The sequence below is a fragment of the Peromyscus maniculatus genome, chromosome 7 (assembly GCF_049852395.1).
Source record: "Peromyscus maniculatus bairdii isolate BWxNUB_F1_BW_parent chromosome 7, HU_Pman_BW_mat_3.1, whole genome shotgun sequence".
Taxonomy (NCBI): Eukaryota; Metazoa; Chordata; class Mammalia; order Rodentia; family Cricetidae; genus Peromyscus; species Peromyscus maniculatus.
Window position 1 is genome coordinate 37,327,599 of NC_134858.1, and position 14,954 is coordinate 37,342,552.

At 45.9% G+C, this 14,954-nt stretch overlaps 1 long non-coding RNA gene across 1 annotated transcript; it reads right to left on the reverse strand.

Annotated features, from left to right (window-relative positions):
- Positions 1-324: 324 nt before the first annotated feature.
- Positions 325-14,510, reverse strand: LOC143274124 (uncharacterized). The gene is made up of 3 exons (XR_013052549.1): positions 14,385-14,510; positions 3,451-3,561; positions 325-561 (listed from the first exon to the last, which is right to left on the reverse strand). It is a non-coding gene; the product is annotated as an uncharacterized LOC143274124 (long non-coding RNA).
- Positions 14,511-14,954: the final 444 nt, after the last annotated feature.

Consider the following 14,954-nt stretch of genomic DNA (forward strand, 5'->3'; position numbering starts at 1 on the left):
CGTTGGCAGAGGAGGGTTGAGGCCAGCCAGGCAGGTTAGAGGTCAAGGGGAGAAGGGGGGAAGAGGATGCTCTGCCGTGGTGGTGATGCTTTTCCGTAAGGTCATTCATCTCAGGAACCAGGATGTCAAGCAGCCCATAAATAGAGCCATCCCTGTGAGCCTTCCAGGGGCACACAGCCTGATGAGAGAGGACAAATAAAAATCAATAGGAACCCGTAGGTGCCATCAAAAATAAGCTAGTTACGGCTTATAAAATTTATTAACACGTATCGATCCCTGGGTGCCTTCCCAGAGAAAGTGCTTTTTGTATTTAAAGAAGATACGGCCAAAGTTTGCCAGGAAATGAGGAGGAACCACAGCAAAAGTATGATTGAACATTCCCTGTACCAGAGGCCGGGGCTCCTCTGGGGAGTGGGCTGTTGACAGCAGAGGGGCTTCTCACCGCGTCCCTGGGGCCACTGCTGGCCGCGTAGGAGCCTTCTGCTGAGCCAGCGTCTTGCTTCACATCTCATCAGTGGAGGACGAAGAATTTAGAGGCAGTGCAAGGGACCCAGGGGCCATCTATCAAGGGAGATAGGATTTACTCGCTAGAAAACCGTTAGAGAAAACGCCAGACCTCACTGCTGGTACAAGCTGTGTAGGCAACATGATGTACCAAGCTAATTACTCGGAAAGGTCTCAGCCTGAAGAGATGTTGCAGATATTACAGGACACCAGCTGTTCTTCCTGAGGACCCAGGTTCAATTCCCAGCACCCACGCAGCTGCTCACAACCTTCTGTAACTCCAGTTCCAAGAGGCCTGACACCCAGTTCCGGCGTCTGAGAGTGAGAGCACCAGGCATGCATGTGGTGCCCAGATATACACAAAGCCGGACACATATACACATAAAATAATAAAATTATATATATATATATATAATTTTATACACACACACACACATATATACACACACATATGTGAAGAAGCCTCTCTCACAAAGGTTTTCTAAGGAAATGGAAACTGAGGATCCTGTTTTTTCAGCTCTGGGCAGCGCAGCCACCCTGAGGCTCCACGCCACCTTTCATACACTCTTGTCTCCTTTTACTTCCCTTCCTCATCTTTCTTACAGCCCTTTCCTACTTCCTGCCATCTTTCCCATCTACCTCCTCTCGGCATCCTTTAAAAATGCATTCCTCTCTTCTTTCCCAATCTTATCACTCTTTTTTATTCTTTTACCATAGCAATGGAATAAAAATTTCCTTTGCATCAGGAGCCAGTGGTTGGATGAAAATTCTATCCCCTCAAGGAACAGTAAGATTTAATAATCTCTAATTGCTTCCAGCCCATCTGTTTATGCTCAGACCTTATCATCAGGTCAATATCAAAGCAACTTTGGGTGAGGACAGAAGTTAAAGCTCTCTCTCTCTCTCTCTCTCTCTCTCTCTGTGTGTGTGTGTGTGTGTGTGTGTGTGTGTGTGTGTGTGTGTGCATCTTCTCTCTGGTTTTAAAGTCCGCTGCTCATTTAACCCACAGACAATGCTGTAACAAACAGCCAGGTTCTGTCATTGCAACAGAAGGCCATCCAACTCCATGAAAAAAATGTAAGATAAAAAATCATCCATTCTCCAATGGTCAGAGCCACAGCTACGAATGCGCTCAGGCATCCCTTAGCCTCAGACATGGAACCAACCTGTTAGATTTGGAGCCTCTCACAGTTCAGTAAAGATCCCCATACCTTTTCTCCTCCCCATCCAATAACATGCTCGGAAATGTGTGTTGATTTAGGCTCAGGGTGCTCACTCTATCTGCAGGGTATTATTTTATGGAAATGCCAATTGGGGAATGTGTGATTAGCAGCCTGCAAAATTACTTAACTCAACTTTTCTGTAGGGAAAAGTGCATCTGCTTAGTCAGCCAGTTCTTCCATCGTAGCCAACCAGGTAAAAGGGCAAACCAGCAGAGCCATCCAGGAGATGCTCTCACTGTCTGTGGAAGGAAGAGTCAGTGTAGGTAGAATGGGGTAGGTCCTACCCAGAGCTCTGGAGGGTTTCTCCACTACTCTTCACAAGAATCTATTAGTCAGGTAATAATAGTAGCCCATTTTACAGAGGAGAAGACTGAGGTTGAGTGGATTGTCAGAATTACACATAACGAATGGTATATTCAGATTCCAGTATCAGCAGTCTGCCTCTCCTGCTCCATCTTACTGGAATATAGGTTATCTACTTTGATCTTCCCACCCCACCTCTTGATCAGCCCATAGGCAAAGCTATGTCCTTCCTGAAACTCTCCTGCCCACCAAAAGGTGTTCTAGGCTCCTCCTCCTCCCAGAGCACCCAAACGTAGGATGCCAGCATGAGCTCCCCACTAGACCGCAAGCTCCTCAAAGTTACTGCAACCTTCACGATTCCGGCCTCTAGCTCAAGGTCCTCTCTCAGTAGTTGTTCACAGGCTGAGTAATGCTCCGTCAAATACAGTTACCACAGAGAGCAAATGTGTATTCTGTGTAACACTCGCTGACACAGTCACAATCAGCATCCCAAACCTTTTTCTTAGTCATTCCAGCTCTCGTTTGGTCTCCGTCAACTCAGCTACTAGAGCACAGCACTAGACACTGGGAACCTTGTCAGCAAGAAAAACGGGCTGCGCCTGGTTCTGCAGCGGAAGCCTGAGGTCAGCCTGGAAAGCTGGTCAGGCTTAGCCCTCTGCAGGTCACAGCCTGCTGTCCCCTGCATGGACTCATAGGGTAGGAAAAGTCGACCTAAGCATGTTCTGGGCTTCTCATACAGACACTGAGATCACCTCTCTGACATCCCATTTCCCAATATCATCATCTTGAAGGTTAGGATTTTTTTCCACCGATCCCAGGCCAAGGATGACCTTGAACTTCTGATGTCCCTGCCGTTACCTCTCTAGTGCTGGGATGACAGAGATGAGGCAACATACCTGCTTTTTGCAGTGTTGAGGACTGAACCTGAGGACTTGTGCGTGCTAGGCCAGTGCTTTATCAGCTGAGCCTTATCTCCAGCTTGAAAAATTTCAACATGAATTTGGGGTGCCACAAACACCCAGCCAATACATTCCTCTCAAGCTCGATCACAATTACCCTTCCAAATTTCCCTGATTAAGTTCATTTTAAAAAAAAAAAAAAGTGGGTTTAATTCCTTTCCCTTAGAGACAGTGAACTTTTTTCTTTGTTATTCGTGTTTGTTTGTTAGAGACCAAAGATCCTAAGAAAGGAATGAATCATAAGTTTGGCAGAGGCCCTGGATCCTAATATATGTTTGACAAATGAGTAAACTGAATTATCTTTTGACCTCCCACTACACACAATTCCGCTGTTCGTTTAAGAGACGAGCATTCATTCATCCATTCACCCATTGACTAAGTTGCTATTGCAGACAGAGTCATTCGTTACCAACTGGGAACATGAAAAGGTAACATACTAACTGAACCTTCAGAAAGCAAACCTCTAGGGCTGGGGATTTTAGCTCAGCGGCAGAGTGCTCCCCTGGCCTGCTTGATGTCCTTGGTTCGGTTCTTCCGTCCTCAGTATCACTCCCGTACACAGAAGCTTGTGTCTGTAACACAAAGAAAGACATGCTCAACCTAAAAGAAAGAGTGTCCTTTGACCGTTCCCATCTGGTCAGACAGGGAAGATTTCACAGAGAGAAGGACATTGTACAAGGCCATAAGGATCGGGAATCTTTAGAAACTTGGCAAAGCAGGAAACAGAAGGCCATTCCAGATGGAGCAAGGAATCGAAGCAGCAGCGGAAAGTAGGAAAAGCCTGGGGCGTGTACTTGGAACAGAGCAAAGTTCATTTTGCTGGGACACAAAGTCGGGGACGAAGAAGGTGGAGAGGGGAGGGAAACGCCTGTGCCATCTGGAAGATGAAGCAATCCCAAAGAGGCCCAGGACAGAGATGTCAAGCTCCTGGAAGAATTCCCCTAATTTACATACTCATCAACTGTCATCTGAGCCAACCAGTCATGACTCCTGGGTCTTTGGCCCTGTGGCACTCAGGGGCTGCTGTATGTTTTCTAACTGTTGGTTACCTCCCAACAGATTTTTTTTTTAAAGCTAGCACACATGTCACTACTGGAAATGTCACCCACATTATATTGAGAGATGTCTTACGCATTTTTGCAGCCTGATGTGTGCAAGGATTTCCTAATTAATGCCTTGTTAGGAGTTCCTACAGCATCTTGAGAGAAGACTGCTCCCCATACTCTCCTACCCGCCACTAAGTCTTTCTCAACACTCACTCTCATGACAAAGTGGGAACAAGCCCCAGGTAAGTTAGCGTCACACTACAGAGCAAAAGTCTTTAGGAACTCAGCCTCCCGTGTTGCAATTGGAGACAATATTCCAGGTACTAAAAGACAAAGGAAGTATTTGACTAGGCAAGCGTTGTTATCACCACTGAAAGCACCGTTCCTGTGCCTGTACCGTGCTGGTCACTAGACTGCAGAAACAGCCTGTGTGGGCTTGGGTGAGTTTTCCGGCCTCTCTAAGCCTCGGGGTTTTCTTCTGTAAATAGTCATGATGGTAGTGGGTGTGTCTGGGGCAGAGGAGGTCACTATTGCCCATCTTTCAAGAACATTATAAGGTTTTATAAGACTTACGTATAAGAGGTTTGTGTGGTTTTCAATGACTGATAACAACTTACAAAATTTTCAATGTATGTATCTTAGAATAGATCTAGCTATATGTAGATATATTTCTATATTTACACATGTGGACATCTATGCACAGCCATATAGAGTAAAAGTGTGTGCAGTCTTGTTTTGTTCTTTAGCAATGTCCTAATGAGCAATCCCTAAGGAGATCAATGCCATAGGACAAATGAGGCGTTCACCAAAGGCCATTCAGCAAACTGATGGTTTGGATCAGAAGGAGCCACATCCCTTTCCCTTCCCCTGACTCTTTTCAACACAGCACAGCATCCAAGTTCTCTTTAAAACCGTGCATGTAGAACCGTAAACAAAAATCAGGAAAAAAGTGCGTTGGATTATATATTGGATAGAAAAGGTAGGAAATGAAGCAGTTAACTCTCCTTTGGGAACCTTCTTGTCAGCTAAGTCTGTCTAGGACTTCTACCCCTTCTCTATGCAGCCTGCTTCTTCAGCTACCAGGCATATTTCTTTCTCTTTTCTGGGCATCTTTGATTATTTAGTAAGTTCCTTCAAAGACGGGATTCTGCACTTGAGTTCACGCTAAGTGAAGTGGCTGAGGCTTGCTCAAGGCCAAGGTGCAAATATCTTAATCCTTTGTCTCCCCATCACCCGGGACCTTGTGGGCAGCTGTGACATATCTACAGTGCACACCAACAGGCTTCTGGGGTTCGGCTCTGAGGATCAAGGAACACTTGTCCAGTCACACTGGGATTGGCTGGGGTCAGAGCTGGCATTGGGGAGGAGGGATGGAGGACGGGGGTGGGATGGGGCTCTTAGTGGGTCAGGAGTAAGTGGGTCATACCACACAAGGTCTAAGACAACAGCCAGGGGCCTCTGAGGAGCTGAAAGTGTGTCTACAGGGTCCTTGTCCTTAGGCCAGCGATTCTGCTGAGCGGACAGCTGCTCCAGCTGACTTCCTTCCGTCTTCCTGCCTCCACGTGCTAAGATTTGGGGCAAGAAGAGTAGAAACAGGAAGACAAGACTTGGATGTCTCAGAGCATAGGGGCAGAAAAAGAAAAGACGAAAATGGAAAATCAAGTCAGAAATCCTTGCTCAGAAGATTGGACCATGTTGTCCCCCGTGGTAAGAGTGGCCCACCCAAGCAAGCACCTGTCCGGCGGTGAAAACATGACCTTTCCCGACAACGCTGCGACTCAAGAAGCTGGCCCCAGCCTGGCTGAAATGAAAATGCGCTGGAGAGAGGCCATCTGATTATCAGACTAGTGAAACAGGGAGCCCAAAGAAATAGGAGTTCCCCCGGAATCCAGCACTGGGTCAAGGGAAGGGCCCCCCCGGGGGGGGGGGAGTTAGAGGGGAGCCTGCCTCCCGGGGAGAGATTTCACACAGTTGTAACAACTAATCGGCCCACCTCATAGGATGAGGTTGAAGTCCAGACAGTGATGACCACACCTTGCCTGCCCGGACTGCTCAGACATGCATATCCTCGACCTCTGTTTCAACTTTGACCTCGCTTCAGGGCTCAGGCGGTCACTGGGTCTCTGACTCTCTTCCCAATGTGGTCACATTAAATAAATTGCCTTTCTCTGCTTTCCACTTTTAATTTGGCTTGTTAAAGTTGCCTTATTGACCTTGGGTGGCAGGACCTGACTTGGGATACAGGTTGTGAAGAGGATGAATTAGAAATTTTACATCCAGAGCCTAACAAAATACGAGCCATAGGAAATCAGGTTACAGACTTAAGAGATTTGTGCCTGAACTTTGGAACTTGGCCTTTATTTTTTTTTCTTAGCTAGACTTTTAATAAAGAAGAAAGGTCAGAGAGGCAACAGAGACCTTTCCACTCATCTTTACCCCTGATAACGCCCCTGGAGCCATTTCTTAAGCAGCGTTGAGGAAAGGATGGGGCTATGCAACCACCCTGTGTCTTGTCAGGCTGGTCCCCAGCAAGGACACAGACGGAGCAGAAGCACTAGAATCTCTCCCAACCCCACTTTCCTGGTGAGAAAGGCTCAAATTAAACTGTTACCTTGTCGGCAAAAAAACAGTGTCAAGAACTGCTGTACCCTCTCCCAGCAGCCCCAGGAGCTGATGCATTTTCATTTTAAGGTGTTAAATATTGCCAGAGAGAAGCCACTCGGTGAGCATTCAGGTCAAATGCTACTACGTCTGTTTAACTCTTTAAAATTCTAGCCTAACAGTAGAGGTAGCTCAGTTGGTCGAGTGCTTAGCTAACACGTGCAAAGACCCGGGTTCGATTCCCCCATACCCTATAAAACCAGGTGCTCCAGATCAGGTCGGGGAGATCAGAGGCTCAGGGACTTTCTCAGTTGCATAGCCAATTTGTGGCCAGCTTGGCTATATGAGTCTGTGAATGAATGAATGAATGAATGAATGAATGAATGAATGATTCTAGCCCAATTCAGATGGTGCTAAACGGAGGCCCTAAAATTGACATAAACCTTTCTTTCCTAGAACCTTAGAGTAATGGGGGAGGGAGGGTGTCTGCCTAGTAACTAGATTCCAAGAAGTTTTTACCTATCAGTCACAGGGGCTTAGTTCCTTCTAACACAGAGGTGGGCAAGGAACAGCTGGCTATTCAGGGGGCTAAAGCCAGCCCAAGATTAGCCTCTGGACCTGCAAGATTCCAACCTGTCCACCTCACTGCAGTTTTAATCCATCAGTCTTTGTAGACACAGCTTCTTGCCAGCAATTCTAGTTCACAACAGAGACAGAAAGAAAATGCCATCTAGCTCTGTCCCCTCTCTCTTCTTCTTCTTCTCCTTCTTTTCACTCCCTCCCTCCCTCCCTCTCTGATGTAATCACCAATATATTTTTTTAATTTAATTTTTTTCATTGGTGTGTGTCCCCTGGAACTGGAGATGTGAGCCATCATACGGGTCCTGGAAATTGAACCTGGGTCACTCTGGAAGAGCAGCCTGTGCTCTTAACCTCTGAGCCATCTCTCCAGCCCCAGTAATCACCAATATATTTTAAACTTGCTTTGATTTATGACGTTCTTTGTTCTGTAAAACTATAAACCTGGGCCACGGTCACACAAAATGGCTTCAGAATAAGCTATCTCTTATTCTTTTCAGGTAAGAACTGTGGTTTTTTTGTTTTTTTGTTTGTTTGTTTGTTTGTTTTGCAAGGACACTGTAAAAGATCCTTGCTAGTTTGACTTGGTGACTCTGGCCTGGAATCTCAGCCATTCAGGAGACTGATGGAAGAAGGTCACACATTAAAGTCCTGCCTGCACTACAGTGAACCAGAGGTTAATCTGAGTAATTTAATGTATTTTTTTCTTCAAAAGAGAAAAAGATTTTTTTTCAAGCAAGAGAAAAGGAGGGCTCAGTGACAGCAGACTTGCCTACCACGCATGGGTTGCTAGATTCAACTTCCAGCACCAAAAACAAAACAAAAATAACAAACAAACAAAACCAACAACAAAAAGACACTTGACTGTGCAATTTCCATCAAGTTTCAAAACTGCTGCTGAAGGTTTCTCTTCTCCCATTTTTCAGTCTCTCCTCACATTTGTGCTGCAAGCCTCATTAGTCAAGGATGACCTTCCTTGCTTGGTCTCTCTCAAGAGAATTTTTTTTTTTCAGATTTTCAAAAAAGAAATGAATCCCTTCTGCTTCCTTCCAGAGCGGTCTCAGTTTACCTTAACTTTGGCATTAAAAGCCAACTTTCCAATAGGCCCCTGTCTCCCTCAAATTAGTAATGATCTAGTCCACCAGTGAAAGATAAATAAAATCAGCCTTCTCTTGTACCCAGGCACCAACTGTTAGGCACCCGAAGACCTGTATTAGTTGGCTTCCTCACCTCTGTGCATACAGTATCTTCGAGAACCACATGGAAAGTGGGGTTCACTTAGTTTCTGTTTCAGAGGTGTGTTAGCTCATCATGGTGGGGAGGGGAGGGAGCGTGGGAGCAGGGGCCGAAGCAGAGCAAGGGAAATACTAAAGACACCCCCCCCCCCAATTAGGCCACTATATCGTGAATCCATCAAGGATCGGTCCATTCATCAGGTCACAGTCCTGTGACGTTACCATCTCTGGAAACTGTCACAGAAACACCCAGAGCAGAGTTTTACTAATCCCTTGGGTACACAATAAGCCCCAACCCCACGAAGGCACAGGAAGGCCACTTGTTAGCATTTAGGTCTCTCCGGCGCTCGTGTTAGAAACCAACAATGAATTATCTCGGTGTCCACACAGAGCACACACACACAGTGCAAGCAGCTCAGAGTAGCTCAGCTAGGTAGTTCTTCGTGCAAAGTGTGTGCCAAGACTCAACCCAGCTAGCAAGCACACCAGGGCCAACTGCTCCTGTCTTCTATCTCTGCCGCAGGTGGGGACTGCAGCTCATCCCGTTGGTGGGAACTTGACTTCACAAACTACTGTGATTGGAAAGTTCAGAGAATACAAATTCTTTTTTTTTTTTTTTTTAAAAAAAAAGATTTATTCTTTTTTTTAAAAAAAAGATTTATTTATTTATTATGTATACAGTGTTCTGCCTGCATGTATGCCTGCAGGCCAGAAGAGGGCGCCAGATCTCATTAAGAATGGTTGTGAGCCGCCATGTGGTTGCTGAGAATTGAACTCAGGACCTCTGGAAGAACAGCCAGTGCCCTTAACTGCTGAGTCATCTCTCCAGCCCAAGAATACAAATTCTTGATAAGCTAACTACTTCAGGCTGAGGTGAGCTGTTAGTAGAAGAGGATAAGAACACTCAGTTTCCTCAGACATGGTTAGGAGTAGAACTCAGTAAATGTCATGGTGTAAACAACACACAGAAGATATAAATAACCATTTTATAAAATCAATAATAGATACCTGGCAATAAACTTAAGAACTATGTAAAGTGAATAAAATTTTAAAATGCTAAAACTAAATGGAATGGAAACCTTCACTGAATGGAAAAACATACCATGAAGACAATGAATTATTATGAAATCTGTCTCCCCAGCACATTTATAAATGTAAGACCTTCCCAATGAAATACCAACATTGACTTTTTAATTCATCCAGCTGATTATAGAGCATGAATATTCTAGAAATGTTTCAAAAGAAACATAATAAAGGCTGTTGAAATACCTCAACACATAAACACACTGACAAGCTGGCCATCTGAGTTTAGCTCCTAGAATCCACCCACAGTAGAAGGAGAGAACCATCTCACAAAAGTTATCCTCTGACCTCCATACATGCAACATGGAATGCATGTGTCTGCATGCACGAGCATTATGAAGGTACTAGCTTTATGAGATACTAAGTCTATGTTTGTATATGAAACATGAGACTAAAACTTACCATTAAAAACCCGAAAGAGGCTGGGTGGTGGTGGCACACGCCTTTAATCCCAGCACTTGGGAGGCAAAGGCAAGCGGATCTCTGTGAGTTCGAGGCCAGTCTGGTCTACAGAGCAAGATCCAGGACAGGCACCAAAACTACACAGAGAAACCCTGTCTTGAACCGCCCCCCCCCCCCGAAAAAAAAAGAAAGAAAGAAAAGAAAAAGACCCAGAAGAGTTCTTCTATAATTCCATTTAGGGCCAGGCATGGTGGCATATATCTGTAATCCCAGCATTTGGGAACTGGAGACAAGGGAATCAGAAGTTCAAGACCACTTCGGTTTTCATTTTGGTTTTGGTTTGTGTGTTTGTTTTGTTTTTGAAATAGAGACTCATTACATAGACTCATGTAACCTGGAATTCAAGGAGATCCACCTGCCTTTGCCTCCCAAGTACTGGGATTAAAGTGCATAGGGTACCACCATGCCCGGTCTGTATACTTTTTTTTGTTTGGTTCGGTTTGGTCTCTTGAGATAATTTCTCACTGGTCTGGAACTTGCCGGGTAAACTAGACTGGCTGGGCAGGGAGCCAGGGATCCTCCTGTCTGCCTCCCCAGCACTGAGATTACAGACTTTGACAATACCTAATGTTTGGGGAGGGGGCAGATGCCAGGGCACCAAGGTGGAGGTCAGAGGCGAACCTGCAGGAGTTGGTTCTCTTCTTCCACCATGTGGGCACCAGGATCGAGCTCATGTTATCGGGCGTGGTGGCAGGTGCCTTTCCCTGCTGAGCTCTATCGCTGGTCCTGTAGAACAGTCTTAGAGGAAGGTTTTTGGTAGGACAATGAGAGAACACTGATCTTCCTCCTGCTTCCTTTCCACGTCTTGGAAAACTGTATTTTACAGGCAGAAGAACCACTTCCTAGTTGTGTGGTTCGAGGTTATTTAACTTCTGTAAGGTTTTGTCACCTGGTTAGTAGATGAGAATCATAAATAACCCTTGCTCTATTTAGTTCATGGGGTTGCAAAGATCACTTCATAAGTGTCTGACAGTTTTATACATTGTCAAATCCTGTACAATACTGAGCAAATATTTATTATTGCAATGTGGTTTGGGGATTGGATTCTGAAATTCAGTCTCTCTCTCTCTCTCTCTCTCTCTCTCTCTCTCTCTCTCTCTCTCTCTCTCTCAGAAGAGGGGCTTATGAGACAGGGTCCTGTGTAGCCCAGGCTAACCTTGAACTTGCTACACAACCAAGGATAACCTTGAACTTCTGAGCTACCTGCCTCTACTTCCCACAGACATGCACTGCACCCTCGCTCCCCAGCCAGGTTCTCGATGAGAACTGGTTCCCTTTCTCAGAGGAAACTTCCTGAGGAAACGACCTTGAAGTGCATCATGAGAAGAAGACATAGGATGTGTTTGTCAGGAGGTAAGCCATTGTCCCAGGCATAAATGACAGTTTGGACAAAGGCCTGACGAGAGGAAAAGGTGAGCCCATCTCAAGAGAGCGGGGAAGTGCTGACTTCACAGGCTGTCGAAACTAAGAGCTGACAAGTCAGGTGAGGAGAGACTTCAAAACCATGAGCATTTCACCTGCCCCATGGACCATCGGGACATCACCTGTCAAATCTCACCCAACCCCCCACATGGCTGTAGAAAGAAACTAGGCCATTACCTTTAGGACAGTTTTTAAAACTCTTGTGTTTATCTTTATAAACCCACAAAAAAATGCATCTTACTTTATCATATACAAAGTAATGATTTCTCCCTCAAATGAAAAAGAATAGATTCTTCGGTAAACTGAATTCCATCAGGACATTCTGTATTTTTTCTGTGGTCCCCATAACCCACAGGCTTAATTACACATGCAAAGGTAAAAAGCATAGCAAGCTTAGCACCTCGGTAGAAAATGACTTCCGCCATCTTGATGACAAAGGCCACCGCACAGAAGACCCTGCACTCGACAGAGACCCTCTCACGACTTCAGGAGCAAGGCTCTGGGGGATGAGGACCACAGGAGGATGTTCCCTGCATAGAAATTCCATTCCAGTGCTGGTCGTTCCCAGTTCTTCCTCGTGCACATGCCCCACCAAGTGCCTTCAGCCTGGCTTAGGGGCATTCACGACTGCTTGAGTTTTTCCAAAACAAATTCTTTTGCCACTCTTGTGTTTCTGCTCCATGATTGGATGTGGGAGTGGAGCTTGGGAGGGAGGGGTGCAGTGCTTGGGAGTGTGGGTTCAAGGCAGATAGACTGCCAGAAGGCAGGGTTCGAGACCAAAGAGCCGACCCCCTAATGTGTGACCTAAGGATACCCCAGGCTCAGAGGTCCCAGTGCTGGTGGCAGCTCTCACGTATTGTACTCGGCCTCTCGGGGCACGTGATAGGCTGGTGAAGGTAGGGTGTGTTCTCCTGAGCCAACACGTGAAGTCCTTCCCTTCGCTACAGACCTAGGAACTAGCTCTCTATGCACTGCCCTAGGTTAGATTCTCCATGTGTACCTCAAAAACTTAGCGACCAAACTTGGGATGGTGGTGTACTCCGGTAATTCCAGCTCCCGTAAAGTGGTGCAGGAAGATCACATGTTCTGGACCGGCCTGATTTACATAGCAATACCTGTCTCAAAACGACAAAGGTGGGGGGGGGGGAGGAAACTGGGTGCAATTTGAAGAAGCAACTTGAAGAGATCTGCCCTTCAACGGTCAAAATGGGAAGCAGAGGGAAGTCTTCCTTGAGCTCATCTTATCTTTGGAACTTGTTTTATTACCTGCTAAGGGGCTACTAGAGTATGAAAAGACCACAGGGTGAGGATGGGTTGATTGGCCCTTGCCTGAGAATGATGGGGACTGGGGAGGGGAAGCCAGGATGATGAAGCCGACACAGACCTGCCTGATGCAGCCAATGATTCAAAGTAGGGTGATGGAGCCGGGCGGTGGTGGCGCATGCCTTTAATCCCAGCACTCGGGAGGCAGAGGCAGGCGGATCTCTGTGAGTTCGAGGCCAGCCTGAGCTACCAAGTGAGTTCCAGGAAAGGCGCAAAGCTACACAGAGAAACCCTGTCTCGAAAAACCAAAAAAAAAAAAAGTAGGGTGATGGGAACCTGGGGGCCTGTTACACAATCCTTTCTACAGTTTGCCTACATTTGTAAATGTCCAAGATTCCAAACCAACTCCTGCCCTTGTAGAGTTTATGTTTTCCATAAAAAGAGACCAGGCTGGCGTGTAGCTCAGTGGCAGAGCAGCGTGGTGGCACCATGCTGAGACAGTGGGATTGCTCTGGCCTCGATGTGGAAGGCTCTGTGGCCAGACCCTGGCTTCCCCTCTGAGCTAACTCTCGATGGTCTGGGGTCAGCTCTTTACGTTTCTGTCTTTTTTCTGATTTCAGAAAAAAAGAAAGCTAGGCTCTCATCAGCCCATAGCAGTGACAGGACCAGTTCTGAGCAGGTGACAGTGCTGTGTACCTCCAAACTAGTGGCTGAGAACCTGAATGGGACAGAAAACAAAAAGCAGCAGCAGAAATTCCCAGGCCTACCTCAGACTTAACGACTAGGGCCAGGTCCCAGAGCCCTGGGTGAGAATTCCGGTCAGGCTCAGACTCAGCAAGTTGAATGACCAAGAAGAATGTTTTGTGCTTTTAATTCAACTCAATTTAATTTTTGTTTATTTTATTTTATTTTATTTTATTTTATTTTATTTTATTTTATTTTATTTTATTTTATTTTATTTTATTTTATTTTATTTGCGATAGAGTCTCAGTGTATATCCCTAGCTAGCCTAGAACTAGCTTTGTAGACTAGGCTGGCTTAAGAGATTTGTCTGCCTCTGCCTCTGCCTCTGGGATTCTGGGCTTAAAGATGTGCACCACCACATCTGGCTAGAAGAACATTTTGGCTCTAAAATTTGGTGTAGCTGGTTGTGGTGGTTTGAATAGGAATGGCCCCCACAGACTCTTGTATGTGAGTACTTGGCCCATAGGCACTATTAGGAGGTGTGGCCTTGTTGGAGGAAGTGTGTCACTGTGGAGGCAGGCTCTGAGGTCTTGTAAGCTAAATTCTGGCCAGTATGACATAGTTTTTCCTTCTGCTGCTTATGGATCAAGATGTAAGATCCTTAGCTCCTTCTCTAGCACCATGCCTGCCTGCATACCACCATGTCCTGCCATGAGGATAATGAACTAAGCCTCTGAAACTATAAGCCAGCCCCAGTGAACTGGTTTCCTTTATAAGAGTTGACCTGGTCATGGTATCCCTGCACAGCAATAAAACCCTAAGACACTGATGTTCCTTCCAGAACCCCATCCCCATGCCTTACTGGTTCCTACTGGTATCTGGTGATCCTGTGTATTAGTTACTTTTCTGGTTGCTGAAAAAAAAATCTGATGGAAGGAAGGAAGGAAGGAAGGAAGGAAGGAAGGAAGGAAGGAAGGAAGGAAGGAAGGAAGGAAGGAAGGGAAGATTTCCTTTGCTCACCATTGCAGGATACAGTCCGTCCATCCATCATGGCAGGGAAGTCATGGCGGGAAGAGCATGTAGCAGCTGCTCACATCGTATCCCGGTCAAGAAGCAGAGAGAAATAAATGATGCTGTTCAATAGGCTTTCTCCTTTTTACTCAGTCTAAAGACCCATCTGGTGGGCTGGTGCCAATCCACATTTAAGCTGAGTCTTCCCATCTCAATGAATCTATCCGGAAACCCTGACCCTCAGAGATCTGACTCCATCAAATTGACGGTTACACCCGTTTTCCTGAGTCCAGCTCACTCCTGAGTTTTCTGTTTCTTGTTCTAGGGTGAGCTGTGGGTTCACCTGGCTTCCGGTACCTAATGTAGATAGCTAACTATCCAAGTTCAAACTGATACAGCAGTGTGCAGCTTGGTCCCCTCCCTAGCACATTTCTAACACAAAGCCACAATACTTTTCTCTTCTGGTTTCTCTATTTTGTCTGACTAGAGTCACCATGGAAGCCTTCAGGGAGAAGCTAACTCTAGAACAGGCCTTGAAAGACGGGCATACTCTTTTGTTGTTTTGTTTTTGTTTTCTGT